Source organism: Topomyia yanbarensis, chromosome 3 (genome assembly GCF_030247195.1).
Source record: "Topomyia yanbarensis strain Yona2022 chromosome 3, ASM3024719v1, whole genome shotgun sequence".
NCBI lineage: Eukaryota > Metazoa > Arthropoda > Insecta > Diptera > Culicidae > Topomyia > Topomyia yanbarensis.
Genome location: NC_080672.1, coordinates 378885663 through 378905769, shown reverse-complemented (window position 1 = coordinate 378905769; position 20107 = coordinate 378885663).

Genomic DNA, 20107 nt, shown 5'->3' with positions numbered 1-20107 from the left:
CCTCTTCCTTAGAGCTGGTATATTTGACGGCCTCTCAAGAGAAAAAATTGAACCTTTACAAGTAACCTTATCTGCCTATAGTTTTGGGAGCAGTAAAAATGTCCCCACATGGAGATAATCAGGATCGCACTCCTGAGTCAAGAGAACATAATGATTTGTGGTCGTGAGTTGCGTAGCTCTTTTTAGTATTTCTGTAAAACAATATTAAGAGTGTTTTTTTAAGTAAATGCTTCACATTCCTCGGACGCTTTCTGTACTTGAAGCATGGTTTTGTGGGCTCTCCTGCCAAAGGTTACCTGACACGAATTTTGAGTGGACACACCACTTTTTCCCGTTCAGTACAATTGCTATTCAAAATCTTTGCTCATGGGAGTAAGGAGTTCTTGAAACAACCACTGCTGTGTAGATCCACGCATGCCAAACTCGAATCTGTGACTACCCCGTCGATCTCAACTTTGTGAGCAGGCGTATAGAAGTGGTAGTCCGTCATAAAGGACAAAACATCACAATTCTGAGCTTTGCAAGGCAAAATATCTGCCCTCGCTGAATATTTCCGCGTCAGTTCTTTCAAAAGCTTTAGGATACTTAGCGGATTATATTTGATCCGAAGAAAATCAGATATGATTCGACCGAGTACAATGTGTATGATTTTGAACTGAAATTTGGGTTTTTGATGACGAATCTTGTTCAACGTCCATTTTATCAAACTTTTATCAGCAATAGATCATAAAAATAGCTTTGTTTTACTAGCATGTGTAAAAAGAAGGGTGGATAATGTCTGGGACATAACCGGAATCACAGCTCCTAAAAGTAATCTCCTCAATATATTTGATATATACGGAACATTCCGCGCGAAGTGATCAAAAAAGATGGAATCTTGAAATCGACCTTCTCAGATTTGGACCCATTTTGTAGCAATTATTCATCTAGGATCAATATATAGAAATCTAAATGTCAATTGAATCACCCCTCGGTCCATGGGAGAACCCCCGTTTTGACAAATTGGTAAAACCCTTGATTTTCTTTAGATTATATCTCCGGTTCCATTCATTCCAAAATCAAACCGCAGGATGTTTTCAGAAGGAAATTGTTCATGGAGTCTACAAAAATATTAGTTTTTAGCGGAAGTGCTGCCAACTATGCTATTTTTCCCAGTAAAAAATCAAAAGTTCATTTATCTCACAATAGGGGAACCCGGGGCTATTAAGACAGTGGGGGTAATTCGGACCCCCTCGATTTCTCAGAAAATAGCAAGACTTTCTAACTATCGTACATATTTGTGGAACCGCTATTCTGAAACATTAATTTTGAGAGCTGAAGTTGATTCTTTGTTCTTTGTAGAAAAAAGATACAACGAGTTTCGTTGTTTTGCCATTCTCAAAACAAAAATCATTTTAATGGAAAAACCGTGATTAAAGCAACAAATAAAAGTGAAAAAATAAAGGGTTAGTGTTTTGGAAAGCTTGAGGCTCCTATTTTATGGAATGATTTTTGCTTGGGTGAAAACAGAGATACTTTCGAGACGCTCACCACTTTTGTGCGATATGAGCGTACGGGGCTATTCGGTCCCCCTATTCTGTCAACCACCGTTCAGCGGCTTGCGGCTGCGCACACCATTGCACACGCCACAGCAAAGAAAAAAATGGGCCGCCAATCGGCAGCTGTGACATACCAGATTAAGTTTTTGTAAAGCAATTTATTTTTTTGCTTCTTAAGCAATGTTTCTTGTAACTACTTCATAAGTAAACATAACTTCATCGTAAAAAAATTAATGAAATATGACTCTGAATTAGGGAGGTAAGGAGGTCCGAATTACCCCTACATTGTAAAAGGCTGAAAAAACGTAGAGGTTTGCAAATCGTCGTCTAGCGCTGCCATTGAGTGGTGCAAATGAACTTTTTAAGGCACCAAAATGTAGTTGAGGTTTCAAACTAACAATTAGGACTTTTGGCCGGTAATTTTTTTTCGCATCTATCCACCTAAAGGGGCGATTTGCTTAAGTAGGTCCGAATAGCCCGGGGTTCCCCTACATATATTTGCATTTTAAAAATCCTAATTTCTCTTTGTTTCTCAGACCTTTTTACATAAAAACACTTCTAATCTCAACACAATGTGAGCTAATCCCGGGATACACCGATTTGAAAAAAAAACCATTATATTTTACCATATAAAATTCCATTTTTATCGACAAATTTTGATAAAATTTTCAAATAGTCATAAAAGACGACCCTGATCTGCTAGATGCAAAACAAACACGTAGTTTTTCGTCATTTCTCGTGTGCTTCACGACAAATTATGTGTAAACTCAGTTTACTAAGGCTGGATTTTTGTCGTTGTGCGCTTGCGATTTTATATGAGCAATTGGGGTTTCATCGCTTCAAAACGGTACATCTCAGGATTGGCTCAAATTATATTGAGATTAAAAGCATTTTTTATGTAAAAGTATGTGGGGAATACGATAGAATAAAATTTCTCAAGATTAAACTATATGTATTGTAATAAAAATCAACTTTAATCTTTCAACTAGATAAATCGCATAGTTGGCAGCACTGTCGCTAAAAGCTAATATTTTTTCTAGATTACTTGGGGATTTTTTTTCAAAAAGCAACTTGTAGCTTGATTTTAGAGTAAATAGAACTAAAATATAATCAAAAGAAAATCAAAGGTTCTACGAATTTGTGGGTATTCCCATGGCCCGAGGAATGGTTCAATTGGATCAAAAACATGGATTTTGATATATTGGCCCTAGATGAACAATTCCTTCAACATTGGTTCAAATCCGTTAAGGGCGATTAAACGTGCCTTGATCACTTCGCGCGGAATGACTTATGCAGCACATCGAAAAAAGTCCCTACCAATCGGAAAAAATTTCTTCTTATGAAATATCGAGATCTGGAGTAATCTTGAAAAAATGCCTTTCTGAGACATGGATTTTTTTTAATTGAGGTACGACCTGAGTTTGGAAATGCAGTTTTTAATTTTTTGTATGTCATAGATAAGCACAAGCACGATGACAATTCAAAGAAAAACAATATTTTGCTCTTTTTTTTTGAAAATCCAAAAGTGCTAAAAGAGAAAACCTTTACAAAAACCACTAGATGATACAAGATCCGACGTTTTATACATTCCTAAGGCTTTTTTTACACCAAAATGAAATTAAAAGCTGCCTTTCCAAATTCCAATATTTTCGAACTTCCATAAAGGATATCGAAAAAAATTGAGATGACGGCTTATAAAATATGTCAACTTATGGATTTTTTTTATCTCTCCAAGCTTCAGGGAAACTCTGAAGTTTGGATAAAAATCTGTAAATATTTTATACTAGCTGTAACCCGGTGCGCTTTGCTACACCCATCAGGACTAAACGAAATATTTTAAAAATACTAAAAATAACAAATATTTTTGCTCGCGGATAGACAATGTTCTTAGTTTGACCACCTGGAGCACCATTAAATTAATTGCTCTGTTTTTCTACGCACAAATCCCTTGATATCATTCGAATTCGAGGTAGCAGTACATCTGCTCCTTTATATTTTCTAGTTACAATGGTCGCTTAAATGAAATTTTTCAACCAAAGCACAGTTGTGGTGGGTCGATGTTGCGCAGTAACTAATATAATAGGCACACAAAGTTTCAATTGCAACACATGCGGTGCACAGTGTTGCAAAAAGACGTTTTCATGATCAAAATTCAATAACTTCTGAACCATTGATTTTGGAGAATGGGTTTTTTCGAAGAAGTTTCTGGATATAGCTGCATCTTTTGATATAATGAATTGAGTGATTAATCCCCTAAAAGTGACATAGAAAATTTATTTCCCCACTCAATTTAGCTAGAAGCTCACTGTCTTCAGTAAAGTTCTAGAAAATATTATCGTGAAAATCTTTACTGAAGATACTTAAGTTTTATATAGTAACAGTAGCGAGATATGTAGGTTTGCTTGGGATAGACCCCTTCAAAACAGTTTTTCCAATATAATTTTTTACGATTACTTTTTATTATTAAAAGTGTCTTCTACAAAGTTGTTAAAAGCGATAAAATACACATTTTTTTTTTATAACAACGATGAATCCGTAGCTCTCGAAACAACAAAGTTATTGTCAATTTTCGAATATTTTTTTATCAATTTACACCTTAACCAACTTCCTTAATCGCAAAAATTCGTAGAAAGAACTTTATTCTTTCGATTAAATATAAAAACCTTCATCTGACGGAGACTGCTGGGGAGGTTACGTATAAAACCAATACTCCTGAAAGCATGGTGGATCGACTGAATTAAATAATTCAACACGATAATCCATAGATTTATATGTGTAACAGAATTACCATCGATTTTATTTTGGATGGAGTAGTGCTTGAAATTGAAGTCAATATACGCAATCGATTAATTCTTCAACAGATTGTATTATTTTACAAAATCATGTGTAAATGTGGTGCAAGTTATTGTTGCATCGAATAACATTTTCCCAACCCATATATCTAACTTTTTTTTGGCGAATTACCCTGCGAAGATGACTATAAGAATCATTCAATAAAAGTATGCACATATAGTGAAAAGTTCTGTTTTCGAAACATATTTCCTGTGATACGAAGACATAACGGAGTGTTGGTGGACGTCGGTAAAGTTAATTCATAAAAATGGCACATTTACAAAAATATTTTGGCGATACAGAGAGTGTTAGTATATTCATTCACTTTCCATATAATCACTGTACAATTGAACAATATTTCTTCAAATATCATAGCAGAATACTGAAAATTGAGCCAGTGACAGAGAAACTCTTGAGGTATCTCGTTGAAAACTTGCTTTGTGGTGTACATTATAAAACAAAATATATTGGACCAATCGTTTTCAAGGTTTGCACAGTTCTTCTACATATCCCCAGGTATTGATCGAAGCTTTTATTTCTTTCTTGATATTTGAATTTTTCATAGCATTCTGCAGCTAAAAATGCAATTTTCGCTAAAAAAATCATGATACTTATTTTTGTGAACATAGTTATGATGACAATTTGGTTCAGTAGATTTAGAGTTATGCTGTACATCGTATTTATTCGAAGTGTCTCCTGAAGATTTTCAATATTTTGCGGTGAACATTAAGGAAAATATTGCTTAAATGTTGCATTATTGTCTGAATATACTAACACTCTCGGTATCGCCAATTTTTTTAAAGCGCGATATTTTTTTCAACAATAATCGTACCCCCTTAAGCAAGAACTGATTTCATCAGTAGGTGTCGACTAACGGATAAAATTTGACGAAGATCGTGGACCACGCCACCAAATATTCGATTAGTTCCTTTTATGAATCATCGTGAATTCGTCCGATATAACAGTGTTGCCTTCTTTCAGCATTTTGCTTACATCCGAATTTTGATTGATATTGTAAGTAACGTTTTCCGCAAGCGCAAGATTTAGTGGCTATTTTAGGGCAGAGCTGTTCGTCCATAATCCAGCAATGTTGATTTAACTTCAAATGAAGCGATCGAAAGTGCAATTTTCAATTTAATTTTCAATTTATTTTTCGACAAATTCATGCAATTCATCAGTATTATATTGTCATTCGCGTAATAGATCTCTATCAAATAAATTCTTGCCATTTCATGTATGTGCTGGTAAACATTAGAGTGGGACATGGTTATATGAAAAAAATAAAATTTAGCTCCGAGTAACTTTTTGGGTTCCATTTAGCTCCCAGAACTACTCTGCAAATTTTTAGCTCGGATCGGTGAAACTATATTTTTGCGCCCACTGTTTAAAAGTTTACATGGGATTTCGTATGGGGAAATTGTCTTTGCAAATTAATTCTTCCAAGAGTCGCCCGTTATCTCCTAAAAATAAGTAGATGTCTGATTTTTTATAGGAAATTTGTCAAGGAAACAAAGTCTAGAAGACTGCAAAACGATCTGATACTTGTGGAAAAAGTTATTAAGCAAAAACCGATTGATGCCCTGAAGATTGATGAAAATTTCACTTTTCATAGCATCACTGCTTTTGACGATCTAATTATATACAAAAATTTTAACTTTCTCTTATTATGTACAAAAGAAGCCTCAATTTATCCCTCAAAACCTTTCGAAGTGGCCAAAATACTATAGATAAACGATTTAGACACATTAAGAGAGGATTAAAAACAAAATTGCGTATAATTGGGCAACCAACAGCAGTGGTGCTAGAAAAAATGAATATTTTATCAATCGTCAGAGCATCAATCGGTTTCTGCTTAATAAATTTTTTCTCAAGCGTCAGATCGTTTCGTGGTTTTTGAGACTTTGTTTCTTTGTTAAATTTCCTATAAAAGCCACGTAACGATTTATTTTTAAGAAGTAATGGGCGACTCCTGGAGAAATTATTTTGTTAAAGTTCATTTTCCCATACAAAATCCCATGTAAACTTTAAACAGTGTGCGCAAAAATATAGTTTCACCGATCGAGCTAAGAATTTCCACAGTTGTTCTAGGACCCAAACGGTAACTAAAAAGTTGCTCGGAGCTGGAATCTAATATTTGTCCCACCCTAGTAAACATACATGAAACAAAATTTTAGATTTTTGAAGTAATTGATAGATTATAAACCCTCCCCCTTCTCCAGATTCCGAAACCAACAATCATGTCCACCGTCTTGGTGGAAGAAATACTTATGCTAAATCATATATAATATATATATATATATATATATATATATATATATATATATATATATATATATATATATATATATATATATATATATATATATATATATATATTATATATATATATATATATATATATATATATATATATATATATATATATATATATATATATATATATATATATATATAATATATATATATATATTATATATATATATATATATATATATATTATATATATATATATATATATATATATATATATGTATATATATATATATATATATATATATATATATATATATATATATAATATATATATATATATATATATATATATATATATATATAGCTAAAAAAAGTTCTTCAGTACACCCCCCCCCCCTCTCTCCCTTTCCTCAGCTTAGGTAACTTCTCCCCATCGTGCACAAAAACCACCCCATGACCATCTCCTTAGTGGAAGGATGTCAAAATTGAACTCATCGGTAATAATCACATTGAATGAATAGATAAGGATTACTTCAGAACCCACTTCCCCCTCCTCCCCCTCTCTTGGTCCAATCCCATCATCCATTGGCTCAGTAGGAGAAATACATATGTCAAATACTAATAAATATGGAGATATAAATAATTCTTTGCCTAAAAAACAATCCCCCCCCCCCCTTAAGCTCTGTCCCCCCCCACCAAAAAAAAAACCATGCCATGAACATCTTCTTGGGGAAAAGAATACGTATGCCAAATTTCATCAAGATCGCACTTATAGTCCAGAAGTAGTTAGCGGACATACATACAAACATACATTGATTTTTATATATTTTATACTATGTTCATATTCGGCAAATTTCGCTATCTACTGTTCAACCGTTGCAAAAAAAATAGTCGGAAGAACATTAACGACTTAAACGAATTTGGCGTACGTGCCAAGAAATTCTGTTTTTCTCGTACCGTTCCATTAGCTGAGATTGTCCAATATATGGTAAATCGTGGTTTGAATAAAACGAACGTTTGACCGTCAGTAGTAAGCAAAATCGAAGCCAAAATATATCTCCGTATAGTGTGACTGACAAATATGGCTTTTTTTCATATGGTTTTTTCTCAAAACGGAAACGGAAAAGATTTATTCTTAAAATGACAGCCTAATTAATTTTTTAGTGCCGAAAATCCCAAAAAATTTTTTTGCCGCGAATCAAGGTTTTGAGAGTATATTAAATTGATGAAACATGGTTTTGTGTTGTATTTGACAAGACCTACAACCTTTACTAGACCGCTTGAAAAGTACATTTAAAAGTTTTTATTTTGTTGAACCGTGTTGTCTATTAAATAAGAAGCTTTTGATTCTTTTTGAAAAATAGAAAGACTTCCAGTGAATTATGTTAACATTTCCAGAATATTGGGAAAACTGGAAGTTACGTAATAAAAAGCCACAATTGATTTCTAAATATTGCATTTGTTTGAGGCGAATTTGCTGCATATAATTCGTGGATTATGGTAGAGCTGAATTCGAAAGATTCAAAAGCAAAAACTAAAAAGAACGGAGAAAACCTCAAATATCCGTTAGTTCGGCTTTGGAACGTGCTCTCCGCATGACGTTCGCTCCTGATTCCATTTGTGGATATAAATAGTTACTCGTTCATGGCAATCAGTGGTACAAACTCCGCGGTCATTCTCAACTCCTTAGCGGTACAGCTTCCAGCAACAAGAGAGAGAACATAGCTTCTGCAAAAAGAAACAAAAAATAAGAAAAAGATCAGATAATTACCATGGAGCAAAAGGAAACGAACGAGATAGAGCAAACGGCAGTGCAGGAAAAAGCTTTATAATTGCACAAATCTAATTTAAATTAATGCATTAATGTGCACAATAACATCAGAAGGGCACCAGGCACCGACAGACAGATAGACGAGGTTCGAACAATCCAAGCAGCCAACCGAGAAGCTGAGGAAATAGGCTACTGCTCTGATCTGCTGGTGCTGGAGTGGGGGGGGGGGGGGGGAGAAGGAGGATAAATAATTCCTAGTTGGAGCACACGCACCATAAAAGTTGGCAGGGGTTTTATGGAGGGGCTCAATGTTCGACCGAAAGCCCGACTCGAGGCTTCGACTCATCGATCTACCGAAGCTAGATAGATGCCTGCATGCCGTTGGCCACAAAGCACTGTGATTGTCCATCCTCTCCATCCCGAATGGGGGGTTTTACACAGAGCAAATGGGATTGGGATCGAGCTAGAAACGACCGAAAAGTGCAATTAAAATAAATCATCGACATCCTTCATTTTATTGATCAAATTGCTCAACATAATTGCCTGCAATAATATTTCAATTACTCAATTTTCAGAAGAAGTGAAAAGAAACGAAAGAGGAAAAGCCGCACATTTGGGCAGAGAAGTTGGACTAATGGATCGAAAGGGGTAATGGTAGGGGATCGGATACGGTGTTCGGTGGGGTTGGTTAGGAGACGAGAAATGAGACGAGACTAAGAAACACTAGCGAAAAGGCGAACAGCACACGCACCACCGCTTATTGACCGGCAAGCGAATGAATGATTTGCGAGAGATAGGAGATGTGTTTTTAGGGAGGGGTTCGTGAGCGTGGATGTAGGGAACGTATGAATGAAAACAAAGTAGGTGCTGAAGTGACTGGACTACTGAATGCTTCGACACATGAAACGATGTAATTATTGTAGAACATCGAGTAATTGATGTTATAATAACCCACGCTAACAGAATGTTATGCAATTTTTAATGCAAAGCTTTTTGTAAAGACGGTACATATTGCCTATTACTCATTTTCGTAACCTTACAAATTACCTAGTGTTCTAACCGAATTGTCGTTTAGCTGGTTAGGGACCATTCATAAATTACGTTACGCAAAAATTGTCCAAAATGGACTCCCCCCATGTAACAATTTTGTCACAAATTTCTCCATCCCCCCTCCCCTATTATGTAACAAATTCTTAGAATTTTTTTTTTCTTCGGTGAAAACATGTAACGTAGCGATTAAGCTAACTTCCTCTCCACCCTATGTCACAACATGTCACAACTTGTCGTACCCCCCCCCCCCCCCCCCCTAAAAGCGTTACATAATTTATGAATGTTCCCTTACTCTATTTTGAACATCTAGTGCCTAGTGAAAATGTTCAAAACCTCGATGTGCTAATAGTCTCATAATTAATCACGAAAAAAAATTGAAGGTTGTGTGTAAAGTCAGAGACACAACCTGTGTGAAGTAGAATACACTTTAGGTTTTAAATTCGAATGCAGTAATTTTCTCAATCTTCTAAAAGATTTTATTAAAATTAGCTATTTCGACATTTATGCATGTCTACAAACATTGGATTTTAATACAGTGTTCAACAATAAAAATCATCAATAGCTGTTAGATTATGAGAAATCCGTTTCTACATGCTATATTACTCTCTAAGGAGAAAATTGGTTCAAAACCGTCTTTGTGCATGAAGGGCACAAAACCTAACTATAATTAGTCCAGGTATTTGCGTTTTGACTTCGTCTCTTCAGAACCACGTCACTGGACCAATGCAATGTGGATTTTACAGCAAATCAAAGCGAGAATGATTAGTCAAGATTGAAATGTATGAAATACAATTCAATGAATTTTATAGCTCTTCTCGTCAGAAGATGCATACTAGTTGGTACGGTGGTTTCACGCACATATCTCTAAAGCATCAAAAAATGTCAGTTTCTGAACGGACAACTCGCTATGCCCTCTGTTATAGTGTAAACAATTTCCCACAAATTATCTCCTACCGCGCACACTGACAGACCACTTCGAATGGCAAACTAATTAATCAAATTAATTAAACTTATTAAATTAAAATAATTCATAGTCGGGTCAGAATTCAATGGAATATCCGTCGTTATTTGAGCACGCACAACAGCACAAAAAACGAGATCTACCGAACGTAATTTCAATGAACCTTTATCATCACAAAATTAAACTTTTAACCACATCCCCACACAACATCATCAGCCCAGGACAACCAACCGCCATCAGTTTGGCTTCATCATCATCATCATCATCGTCATCAGCATCCCCATGTCTTCTCATCCCACTGACACAACCCGGTGGAATAGATCCCCTCGTCTATTCCAAAACACACTGCCGATGTTCACTCCATCCCCCTCTCGCTCACTCCCGAACATCCAGTAAGCAGTTTCCATTCCCTGCCATCGCAAACCGGTCGACTCTCGGCTTCAATATTAATAAACTTCAAATAATTACATTACCCACAAAATACCCTCCCCAGCGAGGGGTTGGCAGTATCTCGCTACTCTTTGTCTAGCTCCTAAGGGCGGCAGTGCCATCAACGGTCTGACGGCGTCGACGACAACGATGGTGATAGGCTGCGCCCTCGGCAAAATTAGTCGTCCATTTGGGTGTATTGGTGCAAGGATGCTGATTCGAGAATGCTGGTTGGTACTCAGTCTGCCGTGCTCCCTATTACAAGCTAAGTAATCATTTGCACTCGGGAATGGAATTGAAATAACATGGGACATGTTGGTAATGCGAGAACCAGCAACGGCTACTTGAATGTGGCAATAATTTATCAGTTGGTTTCAATTTAATGTTCGTATTTTCACTGTAACCTACCTACTGAATTATTTTGAACGAGAACTAGCGGAAATTTTTTTTTTAATAAAAGCATTTTGATGGCTGGTATTTGGTAAGATCACGAATATTTGAAATACAGTAGGATTTCGTTTTTGTCAACAATATATTTTTTTCAGTTGCCAAAAATGGATCCTTACATTTAAAGCTTTTATTTTCAATTTGTGACATCATAAATGTTACAAGAACATTAATTGTAAGAAATGGAATGAAATTATAGAACAAAATCAGCAAATTTAATTTTATTCGCTATGTCCACCCTCATAAAATATAGGAAATATGTCTCTTATGTTTGAAAATAATGTCAAAAGTGATATAAATTATTACAACGTTAGCATTCTTGAAAAGATTTACTATGTACAACGATAATGTTGCCAAAAACGGAACCCATTTCTTGAGCGTTTTTTCAAAACGTCATATCTGCAATGAGTTACTCTCTTTGTTTACTTTCTCTTTCGATTTTTACGGCGTCACTATAACACTTTTCACTTATTTTACAGTACAGATCGAAAGACGGTTGTTTTAACTAGCATATTATGCAAAGAGTTGAGGGATAAACGTTAAAATGACCGAATTATTAACAGAAGAGAAAGTAAACAAAGAAAGTAACTCATTGCAGATATGACGTTTTGAAAAAACGCTCAAGATTTGTTGCCAAAAACGAATCCTTTTTGCTGCTAAAAATGGAGCAAAAACGGAATGTGCCAAAAACGGAATCTTACTGTAGAGTAAAAATCGATTTTTAAGGTACTTGTCAAATTTACCAATCCCAGCTCATATATGTACTTTCGGACGGTAGCAAACTAACTAAAAAAGACAACCAAAAGAATTATGCTTGGAAGAAGCGAATTATTCCCACTGTGCATTTGGGTGGCACGAGGATGTATGAAAAAAATTGAATACCGCACAACCAAGTTAGAAAAATTCGTAATTCTTCGACGAACTCCTACGCTAGATCTGAATCAAATCTGTTGGAGCATGTTTTGGCACAAATGATTCTAAGTTTGTATGGACTTTACTATGAGAAAATAATACATTTTCATTAAATTGCCGTCTGGTGCCCCTGAAAAATAAATTTTATGCTACATTCTATAGATTCAGTCAAGTAGAACAACTTCTTCTGAAGACAGTTCATAGCTATGACAACTGGTTCATGAGTTATTGCAAAATTAAACTTTCGTTGCTCTGAAAGTTATGAAAATAATGCTGTCTCTGGCTACCCGGCGAGTTGAACCTTCAATCAAGTGAACCTTGACGTATTTGTTGTGGTCACCAGTTATGCCGTTGGTGTAAAGAGTAAATATAGTCCAAATGGTATCATCAGAAACATGGGATCAAAAGGACTTGGGATCGAATTGTAACAGAATTATTTTCATGTATTTTTGGTACAATAATATACGTTGAACAAATTAAAATTGAAACGAGACTGAAGCGGGAAAGATTCTTGAAGTTGAGTTGAAGTTAGTTGAAGCTCAACTGATGTTCATTATATTCCTTCGGAGCTAGAACTAGAACTGCTATGGATTGCTCGGTAAACTTAAGGTAGGTCAATTGAGTAAGCTGGCCGATATCGGTCACTACACGCCAGTAAGAATGTCTCTGGCCATGAAGCACGATTCGATTTTAACCAAAACTTCAAATTATCCAGGGATTAAGATAACGTTAGAACATAACTTAGCTAAAATATACAATAAACGATGTTTACAACGCAGCTTTTCGCCGCATGTTAAATAACACGTCAGGAATAACGGTTATGATCTCCCTTATTACTTTATTTGAAACTAACAATTCTACATAATAACGTTCCCGTTTTATATGCAGAAAAAAAATAAAATTAAGAACCGAACTCATGTCCTTCAGATTATTTATTTATGACGCTCGCATCTGAACTATAAAACCGCCTATGTTGATAGCTGCCTGATTCGGTTTATGAATAGCGTATCACGGCTAACTTGATTGAAGTTTCAGCCAGAGTATCCAGATAAATTCAATTTCCATCAACGATGTAAACACTTAAGCATTGTATAAAGAATAACTTTTGAACCAGAAGTCGTAGCCTATTACACTCTTCGGGGAAGTTGTACACGGTACTCGTATCTATCGAAATAAGCATAGCATATATTTTCAGAATACATAGGAACGTGTCTACGAAATATTAAATAATGTGGATCGTTTATCCATGTTAAATCACATACAAACTTTAAACCATTTGTGCTAAAATATAGTGCAACCTATCAAATCAACATTTTGCATGGTGGAATGAGGCCGCATAGCGATCAGTTCCACTGAATTCTAAATTTTGTGGCACCCTACTGTGCATGTTTCTCTGACTCAATATTTTCATAGAATGGTCAATAACCACACCGGCCGCACCAGTCCTGTTCTACCGGGGAAGGACGGGAATAATAGTTCGCCACTCACTGTTGATAGATACCTCTGCGTCTCCACGAGCATCACGAGTAAGGAATTGTGTTAAAAGGAAAGGAAGAAAGATCAGGAGGTATGTCTTGGTAGAACATAAGATCTTAGAAATATGCACGAAAGCTGCTCGCGATCAGTTTCCGAGAATTTTTATCGAGTAACTTAAACTCCGGACAGCCAGCCATCTGGAGTATTGCTTATTATTTATACTTAAATTAACAAACATAAAACATAAAACATAAAACATAAAACATAAAACATAAAACATAAAACATAAAACATAAAACATAAAACATAAAACATAAAACATAAAACATAAAACATAAAACATAAAACATAAAACATAAAACATAAAACATAAAACATAAAACATAAAACATAAAACATAAAACATAAAACATAAAACATAAAACATAAAACATAAAACATAAAACATAAAACATAAAACATAAAACATAAAACATAAAACATAAAACATAAAACATAAAACATAAAACATAAAACATAAAACATAAAACATAAAACATAAAACATAAAACATAAAACATAAAACATAAAACATAAAACATAAAACATAAAACATAAAACATAAAACATAAAACATAAAACATAAAACATAAAACATAAAACATAAAACATAAAACATAAAACATAAAACATAAAACATAAAACATAAAACATAAAACATAAAACATAAAACATAAAACATAAAACATAAAACATAAAACATAAAACATAAAACATAAAACATAAAACATAAAACATAAAACATAAAACATAAAACATAAAACATAAAACATAAAACATAAAACATAAAACATAAAACATAAAACATAAAACATAAAACATAAAACATAAAACATAAAACATAAAACATAAAACATAAAACATAAAACATAAAACATAAAACATAAAACATAAAACATAAAACATAAAACATAAAACATAAAACATAAAACATAAAACATAAAACATAAAACATAAAACATAAAACATAAAACATAAAACATAAAACATAAAACATAAAACATAAAACATAAAACATAAAACATAAAACATAAAACATAAAACATAAAACATAAAACATAAAACATAAAACATAAAACATAAAACATAAAACATAAAACATAAAACATAAAACATAAAACATAAAACATAAAACATAAAACATAAAACATAAAACATAAAACATAAAACATAAAACATAAAACATAAAACATAAAACATAAAACATAAAACATAAAACATAAAACATAAAACATAAAACATAAAACATAAAACATAAAACATAAAACATAAAACATAAAACATAAAACATAAAACATAAAACATAAAACATAAAACATAAAACATAAAACATAAAACATAAAACATAAAACATAAAACATAAAACATAAAACATAAAACATAAAACATAAAACATAAAACATAAAACATAAAACATAAAACATAAAACATAAAACATAAAACATAAAACATAAAACATAAAACATAAAACATAAAACATAAAACATAAAACATAAAACATAAAACATAAAACATAAAACATAAAACATAAAACATAAAACATAAAACATAAAACATAAAACATAAAACATAAAACATAAAACATAAAACATAAAACATAAAACATAAAACATAAAACATAAAACATAAAACATAAAACATAAAACATAAAACATAAAACATAAAACATAAAACATAAAACATAAAACATAAAACATAAAACATAAAACATAAAACATAAAACATAAAACATAAAACATAAAACATAAAACATAAAACATAAAACATAAAACATAAAACATAAAACATAAAACATAAAACATAAAACATAAAACATAAAACATAAAACATAAAACATAAAACATAAAACATAAAACATAAAACATAAAACATAAAACATAAAACATAAAACATAAAACATAAAACATAAAACATAAAACATAAAACATAAAACATAAAACATAAAACATAAAACATAAAACATAAAACATAAAACATAAAACATAAAACATAAAACATAAAACATAAAACATAAAACATAAAACATAAAACATAAAACATAAAACATAAAACATAAAACATAAAACATAAAACATAAAACATAAAACATAAAACATAAAACATAAAACATAAAACATAAAACATAAAACATAAAACATAGAACATAGAACATAGAACATAGAACATAGAACATAGAACATAGAACATAGAACATAAAACATAAAACATAAAACATAAAACATAAAACATAAAACATAAAACATAAAACATAAAACATAAAACATAAAACATAAAACATAAAACATAAAACATAAAACATAAAACATAAAACATAAAACATAAAACATAAAACATAAAACATAAAACATAAAACATAAAACATAAAACATAAAACATAAAACATAAAACATAAAACATAAAACATAAAACATAAAACATAAAACATAAAACATAAAACATAAAACATAAAACATAAAACATAAAACATAAAACATAAAACATAAAACATAAAACATAAAACATAAAACATAAAACATAAAACATAAAACATAAAACATAAAACATAAAACATAAAACATAAAACATAAAACATAAAACATAAAACATAAAACATAAAACATAAAACATAAAACATAAAACATAAAACATAAAACATAAAACATAAAACATAAAACATAAAACATAAAACATAAAACATAAAACATAAAACATAAAACATAAAACATAAAACATAAAACATAAAACATAAAACATAAAACATAAAACATAAAACATAAAACATAAAACATAAAACATAAAACATAAAACATAAAACATAAAACATAAAACATAAAACATAAAACATAAAACATAAAACATAAAACATAAAACATAAAACATAAAACATAAAACATAAAACATAAAACATAAAACATAAAACATAAAACATAAAACATAAAACATAAAACATAAAACATAAAACATAAAACATAAAACATAAAACATAAAACATAAAACATAAAACATAAAACATAAAACATAAAACATAAAACATAAAACATAAAACATAAAACATAAAACATAAAACATAAAACATAAAACATAAAACATAAAACATAAAACATAAAACATAAAACATAAAACATAAAACATAAAACATAAAACATAAAACATAAAACATAAAACATAAAACATAAAACATAAAACATAAAACATAAAACATAAAACATAAAACATAAAACATAAAACATAAAACATAAAACATAAAACATAAAACATAAAACATAAAACATAGAACATAGAACATAGAACATAGAACATAGAACATAGAACATAAAACATAAAACATAAAACATAAAACATAAAACATAAAACATAAAACATAAAACATAAAACATAAAACATAAAACATAAAACATAAAACATAAAACATAAAACATAAAACATAAAACATAAAACATAAAACATAAAACATAAAACATAAAACATAAAACATAAAACATAAAACATAAAACATAAAACATAAAACATAAAACATAAAACATAAAACATAAAACATAAAACATAAAACATAAAACATAAAACATAAAACATAAAACATAAAACATAAAACATAAAACATAAAACATAAAACATAAAACATAAAACATAAAACATAAAACATAAAACATAAAACATAAAACATAAAACATAAAACATAAAACATAAAACATAAAACATAAAACATAAAACATAAAACATAAAACATAAAACATAAAACATAAAACATAAAACATAAAACATAAAACATAAAACATAAAACATAAAACATAAAACATAAAACATAAAACATAAAACATAAAACATAAAACATAAAACATAAAACATAAAACATAAAACATAAAACATAAAACATAAAACATAAAACATAAAACATAAAACATAAAACATAAAACATAAAACATAAAACATAAAACATAAAACATAAAACATAAAACATAAAACATAAAACATAAAACATAAAACATAAAACATAAAACATAAAACATAAAACATAAAACATAAAACATAAAACATAAAACATAAAACATAAAACATAAAACATAAAACATAAAACATAAAACATAAAACATAAAACATAAAACATAAAACATAAAACATAAAACATAAAACATAAAACATAAAACATAAAACATAAAACATAAAACATAAAACATAAAACATAAAACATAAAACATAAAACATAAAACATAAAACATAAAACATAAAACATAAAACATAAAACATAAAACATAAAACATAAAACATAAAACATAAAACATAAAACATAAAACATAAAACATAAAACATAAAACATAAAACATAAAACATAAAACATAAAACATAAAACATAAAACATAAAACATAAAACATAAAACATAAAACATAAAACATAAAACATAAAACATAAAACATAAAACATAAAACATAAAACATAAAACATAAAACATAAAACATAAAACATAAAACATAAAACATAAAACATAAAACATAAAACATAAAACAAAACATAAAACATAAAACATAAAACATAAAACATAAAACATAAAACATAAAACATAAAACATAAAAACATTGAATGTCTATCAATTATAGATATGATGATGAAAATTTTGTGTGAACCTCTTCTGTTACGAGCGAGCTATTGATTTAAGGGGTTAAATACCCTTTTGCCCGAAAAGAAAGTTTGAATTTATAAAAATATGTTGATAACTTTTTGGCTTTTCCCTCAAACCATTTTTCATTTAAGAAATTTACTGCCGTTTTACGCATAATTGTCCCATGTATATAGGGAATCCCATAGAACATGGGACAAATATGCTTATAACGGCAGTTTACGGGGATCACGATTGGAGACCAATCTATCAACCAAAATCCCAAAACTCAAAAAAATACATTAGTATATGAGTATTCGTAGTACCTTAACGATTATTTGAATAAATAATTTTTACCTGCATTCATGAACTTTTGTCCTAAGAGATCACTGTTTTAAGCCCTAAAAATTTGCATTAAGAAATTCTCATCCACAAAACAAAAATTTATGCATAAAAAAGAAATCGTTCAAGTACAACAAAAATAAATTACGATCGATCGCGTTGCGTTGCGTTGTGACGATGATTTTGGCGGATTGCACACTGACTTCATCATGTTTGACTGCTGATTATCTAATAAGAGTTGCTTAGGAAATGGTAAGTAGGAATTCAAACCAATCCGACCCATATTAAAATCTCAACAGCATGATAGCCATCATTGCACGCCGCCCCCATCTCCATCGTTCACGGGGAAGGATAAAGGATAAGGTAGACAGGAAGTGTTGATGCTCCACCTACTTAACGGAAGGACGACGACTCATCAGACTCTTCATTAGTTGTCGCGGAGTTGGTAGTTTGGAAGAGTATCAGGTCTAGGATTCGCTCCAAGCAAGCGATGCGACCTATAAAGCATATTTTATTAGGTAGTTGTTTAGTTAGTCTTCGAGTGCACGATCACTCGAAAAAGAGATCTTGTTTAGTTTTTGGTTCTTTTTAAACTCTGGACAACCGGCTACCGAGAGTATACTATGTTCCCTAAATAAAAGCAATTTGAGCTCCACACGGCCGACCGTGGTAGTATTGCCTAGAAAAGCTAATCTTATCTGCGTAATGGGCCGGATCATTATTTATTGCAACAGTATTTGGACAGAATTCACTACTTCTTCTCTACGATATATTTATTGGCTTGTAAACTACCGAGTGATAACACATTATACAGGCAAAAATAACGCGGGATGTTATAAATCAAGGAAAGTATTGTTTGTGGAATACAAGTATACGAGCGATAATAACGAACACTGAAGGGAAATATAAAGGATTGTTAACCTGATGCACGGGCGTGTTAGTAATAACGGAGCTTGAAATGACAAAAATAAATTACGATCGATTGAAGAAAAATTTTAAAAAAATCGGTGGGGTTGAACTTTGTAACGGTTCGAGATAAACATAGTACATTTTAGACAAATTTGCTGAAGCAAGCTCTAGCTTTTATACTTTCAATTGCACGAGAAATCCACATGTAAGCTTTAGGGTGTTCCTTAAAAACGGTTTTAATTCTATGACTTTTGTGGTTTTTATTTTACACTAAAGTACCCTTTGCACAATTTGAAGATTATTTTAGGGCGCATAATTTGCTTTAAAACAGTTAAAAAGTCATGAGAACTTTTATATAAAAAATATAACTTTTTCAAATAGCATTATCTTCGATTACGGCACTTAGCATTAAATACCGCTGCTGTCATATGAAATGGCATGCTTAGTAGTGCAGATCACCAAAAATTACTAATACGATATTATTTTATATCTTGCAATATTCACTCAATAAATAGTTTATTTTTAGTAAAAAGTATACATAACTTTCTAACGAGAGAAGCTAGAGGTTCAGTATACT